Raw genomic sequence first — 6,966 nt, forward strand, 5'->3', positions numbered from 1 at the left:
TCATGGTACCCCAAAAGCACTCCAATGAATTATAAACTATGCCTACTGATTTGGTATTTTTAGCTTTATATGTCCAGGGATCTGCATGCAAGAAGAGAAATCACCGTCTTGGCTGATAATGTGATTCCAACAAGAAAAAATAGGGCTGCCTTTATGTATGGGGCAGGGAGGAACATCAGTAGAGTTCAGGAGATTCACGGAGTTTCCTAGGTGTTTCTTTGCTCACTTGTCCATAAATGGACATGGCAAACTCCCCCAGCATGTAAAGGGTATGGTGACTAGATCCCCAGGGCGTGAGCATCTGGGTTATACTAGCTGGTAATCCACTGAGACCAGCAGAGGTAGTGGCAGTCAGATAGGAGGTGACAATACGGAAATATTTTTCTTCCTCTTCATTCTTGTCAAGGTTAGTAAACTGTTGGAATATTGTAATGATGTATGTGAAGTTGACTTTTACACATCACCTACAAGTTCTGCTCATGTAGAATGTATTAGTCCATTTCAGAGAGTGAATAGATCATATAGCACACCCACCTGTGCATTACAGAATAATCCTGGTTACTTATCTGCCCAATGGGAACAATTCTAAGGATGAAACTTAATATATTAAATGCTTAATATTTTGTGGAATCAGACATAGATAGTTCAAATGATAAATTAGACATATTAAAGCAATCTTTATAAGGAGTCAGAGTTAAAACAATGTATATAAAAGACAGACTCACACATTGCTATCTTAAAGTTTGAGATTTACATATTACCTGTGTAATATGAGTTTATATATTCCTTATTATATAAATTAAATACAAAATCTCTTTATTCACTTGATTTTAATCTTAGATATCAAGTTTTTCTTGGCCGCCAAGAAGAAAAGGCTTAAAAAACAATGAACACACAGTTGGCATAGTCTATATAGTTTTGACTTTTAAGTACCTAAGGTCTAAGCCAATCTATACTAATAAAATCATAATATGCTAATTAGACCGGACAGCCAAGCAATCTTCCGTCATCCTTTTGGATGAAGCTGCCATGGCGGGGGCCAAGGCAGAAGCTGTTAGGGGTGATCAGGCAGGCAGGTGAGTGGGTAGGGGCAATCAGACAAGAAGGCAGATGAGCAGTTAGGAGCCAGTGGTCCCAGATTGTAAGAGGATGCAGGCCAGGCTGAGGCACCACCCCCACTCCCTTGTGCACAAATTTCATGCACCAGGCCTCTAGTATGTATGTAATATACCTTATATGTAAATCAAATTATTTTACTTTGCTGATAGGATCTCTATTTTTTAAAAGAAATGTAGTGAACACTACCAGACAATCATTAAAAAAGAAGTAGCTATTGAAGCTTTGTTTCTGTTGTATAAAAGAAAATGTTTCTGTATTAAAATTTCAGTCTGAAATGCCAGCCAGGCCTCTCAACCCAGCCTTAAACGTGAGTCTAAAGAAAACATTTGATCTTTATCTTTTCAACTTGACAAAATGTCCTCCTTATTTGAAATCCATTTTTTTTTTTTTCATGTGCTTGTCAATGTGAGTTAGAAAAAAAGCTCTTGGCAGTAAGATAGGAACCTTCTTGTTTAGTTTTTGAACACACTCTACCAAGTTGACATTCCAAAAATATTGCTCATTAAAATCTTAATCTTTTTATAGTGGTTTAGAAGTAGTAGCAGGAGTTGTTGGATTTAGCTTCTTTACTTAGAGGCTTAAAAAAAAATAAAATAAAAACACTCCATAGGAACATTACATCCCATTCACCAAATGTTCTTTGAGGTTCTTCTGCACAGCAATAATGAATGTTCATTGGAAGATTAGCTGACATAGCCACTACGATCAAGTTCTGTGGTTGATACATAAAGAACATAATAGGGATTCATGGATTCAAAAAGTGCATGCTCTTATTGAAATAAAATAGAAGTAAAATAGAAATTGATTTTAGATCAGACAAAACTTAGTCCATCAGTTTCTGCTTTGAGAGCCCATTTCAACTGAAAACTCACTATTAGGAAGAAATGTATTAGCTGCTAAAATAACCACAAAAAAGTAAGGATATAATCATGTATAGTTTAAAATAAGAGTATTTGCATAAGACTACATGTCAAATTATAAAGCACTCATGATAAAATCAGATATATTTCCGCCCTGGCATTTTTTACTTTTCCTTTCAAATGGCATTTATTTTGGCTGGCCTTCCGAGAATTCCTGATTACTCATTATGCTGCTGTCCTCTGATACTAGTGTGTAAGACCACCATGACCTTTATTTATATTTCAACCATGAGCTAACTCTAGAAATAAATGTCATATCACCCATGAGAAAACTGTTAGATTAGCACTCTGTATTACAGAGACAGGATTTTTAAGAAGAATTAAAAAGTATAATTTTTTTAAACAGATGTGGCAAAATAAGAAAGTCCAACATGACTGTGGCAGAGTGAATAACTGCATCCCCAAAGGGCTCCAGGGTCTAGCAGGAGGGCTGCTGGGTGAATGCTGAAACCCAGAGCAGGAATGGTTGGTGCGACCACAGCCACACATGCAACTTTTGGTAGCAGGAGCAAATACAGTAGGCTCCCTCTTATCCATAGGGGAAATGTTTGAGGAAAACCAGTGGGTGCCTGAAACCATGGATAGAACCAAACTTTATATACCATTTTTTTTCTTACTGTTCACTGAAAAGAAGTACTTTATAACCTTTCTTTGGAATATCTGAATTGCTAGCTTCACTATTCTTGTACTTTGGGACTGTTATGAAGTAAAATAAGGGTGAGTGGAACACATGCACTGCCACAGGGCGATGGTCAATCTGAGAATATGAGACATCTACTCAGTGACTAATGGGGAGGGAGCATCTACAGTGTGGAGACACTAGAGTCTAGTGTCTAGTGACTAGACAAAGGAAAGATTCGCATGCTGGGTGGGACAGAGCCGGAAGAAGCAGTATTTCATCATGCTACTCAGATGGTGTACAATTTAAAAGTTATGAATTGTTTATTTCTAGAATTCTCCATTTTATATTTTTGGATCTTGGTTGCCCGAGGATAACTGAAGCCATGGGGAAACAAAATCATGGATAAGGGAGGGCTACTGTATTTGAAAGAGGATTTTAGGGTCCATGATGTCACCTTTCATCCATTCCTAATGTCAATGTGGTTTCTACTCATTCCACCTCCCACTTCTCAGAGAGTATTTCATTAAGTCTAGCAGTGATCTCCATGCTCTACCACGTCCAAAGATCAGCTCCCTATTCCCTTACCTAGCCTATCCTCAGCATTTGACATCAATGGCTACTATCTTTTCCCTCAAACATTTTCCCTTTGGTTTCCACGCTATCACACTTTCTTATTTTCCCTCCTACCTTGCTGGCCAGACCTTGTTAGTCTCTTTTCCTTTCTCCACTTTAAATGCTATATCATATCTAACTGCTATAGCTCAACATGTCACTGTACATATCCAATCCACATGCTATTAACTAGTGCCAAGGGTTTAATTCTATCTTCCAAACGTAAGGTACTGCTGCTTGAGACATAACAGTACGGGGGTGTGGGAGAGCATGGTGGCAGAGGGAGGCTGAAAGGTAAAAGGGCACCTTCTTGAGTTCCTTGTTTCAAGAAAAGAGACCATGGAGTTGTTTGAACAGGAAGGACCTCAAGTTAGGACGGATGGGGTCTAGAAGGCAGAGAAGGTCATGATAATCATCCAGTTAAAGATACATGTTGGTGCCAGAGCCCTAATTTTCCACAGTACTAAACATTCTTACGTCTCAGTTGTGCTGTGTCTCTCTTGACCAGAGCTGTGAACCCCAAGTCAGTGACAGGGCTGTGTATGCAGCCTCTCATGTCATAGGAATGATTGCAAAGCATGGGGCACCATGTGGAGCCTCCAGTGACTGTTACCAACCATCCTGGTTAAATCTGGAAAGAGATAGAGGAACATAGGCATTTAAATGTCGTTCATTGAAAAGGAAGTGTGCCTGGTGGTGTGGCAGACGATGTACAGAAAACAGATGACAAACTGAGAGTAGGGGGAAGTGAGGTTTGTTTTGAATTTTCTGGGGTGAGGAACATATTTTATGAAGTTCACCTGTGTTTTTCTGCTTCTAGTCTTTCCAGGCATGTAAGATTGGGACATGGAAGTGGGAAAGAAATTGTATTTCCATGCCCCCATGAGGTTTGGTGTGATGATATGACTCACTTTAGCCAAATAAAATGAGAGTAGAGAGGCCATGTGATGCTTTGGTCAAAGTACTCAATTCCCATATGAAGCTACCCTGTGAGCTCCTGCCCAGCTTCGTGATCACAGGTGCCCTGAGTGTTGCTTTGCAAACTGGCTCCTGTAGGTGGAGGGTGAGGAGAGCCCAGAGAAAGACGCAGAACACTCCAGTTGGGTAGGTGGCAGCTTAACAAGCAAGCAAACTTCCCCACAAGGCTTGTGCTGAGCAGTTGTGAGACTAGTAGACCCCAGCTCCTCGGGCAGAGTCTGAGGTTTATATAGACATGTTGCGGTGGTCAGTCATGTGTACCATCCAGATGGTGTTAACTGCACATTGCTCTAGTCCACTATGGGAACGGTGGACAGAATCTACACTCCAAAAGCAGTGGAGGGGTGAGTAGCCTCTGATTGCTTGGGCCCAGGTCACAGGTCAAAGGACAGTGATATTCTCGTGGTTACTTCCCCCACCACTGGATCAAGCCAAGACCATGCCTCCAGGACAGATAGCAGATCTAGGTAAGAAGCACTTCCATTCTGTTAAGCCCTCAATGTTTTGGTGTTTTCTGTTTACCATAGCATAAAACAGCCAATCCTGACCTGTCTACATAGATAATGTTTCTGTGTTTAACTAGCTTGTTCCTTAACTAGAAGTCCCTCCAATTTTCCGAACTTTTGTCTCTTCCACTGATTGTTGATAACCAGTTGTCTGTTTCTCTAAGGAGTCTGAATCTTTGGAGCCTTCCTGCCTTTTCACTTGTACCTTCTTGAATAAAATGTACTTAGATGTAGCATCTGAATTAAACGATTCCAAATCCATTTATATTGGCTCTAACAAAAGAATTTTTTGAAACATGGGGAGGAAATTTTCCCATTTATTTGATTTTATGGGTGAACACAGAACATTATAGAAACAGTGAATGGGATGCCAACCAGATAGCAGAAAAGGACTTTGTAACTGAAAAAAAAAAAAAAAAGTCAATAGGAAATATAGTATGCTTGTGTAACTTTGATAGAAACTACTGAGGATTTGACATTCTTGCTTCTTTAAAAATCCTGGTTCTTGAGTAAATGAAGAAAGAAGTACTCACTTTGATGTGGGGACTTCCTTAACATTCTCTTTCTCTTGGCGCTTATTTTATGCCATTATAATCTTGTATTCAAGCGGCTTCTGGAAGAAGGATCCAAGATCCTTAATGGAGGAGGAGGGGACCACAGTGGCTCATTTAACTTGAATTCTTAGCAGGTCTTTGGCAATCTTAGTCTGGTATTCCCCAGCCAAAGAAAAAATAATTGCTGATGGAAAACCAGGGGCACTTGAGAATTCTGACCAAAAAAAAGACAAAAAAAAAAAATATATATATATATATATATATATATACACACACACATATACACACACACACACACACACACACATATATATATATATGTATATATATATCCATTTCTAACATACATTTAATTCATTTATAAAATACACTCATCCAGAGTACACTCATTTACCATCTAAATGAGGCTTCAATGGATCCAGCCGAGTGTAGTTGCTGTGGTAGGTCTCCAGGCAGAGCTCTGGGCACTTCTTTTATCTGCGGGCGATGTCATTATACGTGGCAATCAGCACGACGGCACCTGCTCATTAGGCATTCCTGAAGTGCTCACGCGGCTATCGTGCGCTTCCATTTGTATTCCACAACAGTTTCGCAATGGGGACTTAAAAGTCATTTGATCAATCTTGTGTGGCGCTCTTGTTGTTACTCCAGGCAAATTAATGTGAAGACGAGTGCAACATATTAAGCAGATTTAATTGTTCATTGATCAAGCATCTCCTCTGAAATGCAGGCACTTGAAGCCGTAATATTTCCTCAGGTTTTGAAGGTGTGAAAATATATCAGTTATCCAGTTAGATTGAGTAATGGAAGATGAGCATTGAAATATATGTAAAACTCATTAACTCCCCCCCCTCTTTTTTTTTTTAACATGAGGTATTTTAAAATATATATATTTTATTGATTTTTTACAGAGAGGAAGGGAGAGAGATAGAGAGCTAGAAACGTCGATGAGAGAGAAACATCGACCAGCTGCCTCTTGCACACCCCCTACCGGGGATGTGCCCGCAACCAAGGTACAATGCCCTTGACCGGAATCGAACCTAGGACCTTTCAGTCCGCAGACGGACGCTCTACCACTGAGCCAAACCGGTTTTGGCAACATGAGGTATTTTTTTGACATGAAGTTATATTAAGTATCTATGATCTCATAAAATCATAGTTTCTTTATTTTAAAAATCATAGTTTCCTGTCGTTAATTATAAAACAGTGCTGAATTTGCAGATTAGTTTTTCTCTTTTTTTTTTTGCTTTTCTTTATTTTAATGGGTTTAAAATGATTATAAAAGGTGGGACAACTATTGAACTTGGAAATTTAATACCTCCTCACATTTTTACCAAACTGGGTGAAGTCATCAAAACTTGAGAATAGACAACATCTTCAAAGTAATAGTACTATGCTGCTGGGAACTGGATTTTGTAAACTTTACCATATTACTTAAAAAAGCACTTGTCAAGAAAGAGGTTGAAGGATAAAAAAAGGAGAAATTCCTCCTCTCTCAAACTTAACTGCATGTAAATCTTCCCATGTAGAGCTTTTTAAACAGTCTTGTTTTACGAATGGTTGTTATCAATGGATTCTGCTTCATCATTTTAGTATCTAGTAATTCCAAAATTCAGAGGTTTGCTCCAATTAAGAAAAGCCTGTCTGCTCTTTCT

Source organism: Pipistrellus kuhlii, unplaced genomic scaffold (assembly GCF_014108245.1).
Source record: "Pipistrellus kuhlii isolate mPipKuh1 unplaced genomic scaffold, mPipKuh1.p scaffold_m20_p_8, whole genome shotgun sequence".
In the NCBI taxonomy this organism is placed as follows: Eukaryota; Metazoa; Chordata; class Mammalia; order Chiroptera; family Vespertilionidae; genus Pipistrellus; species Pipistrellus kuhlii.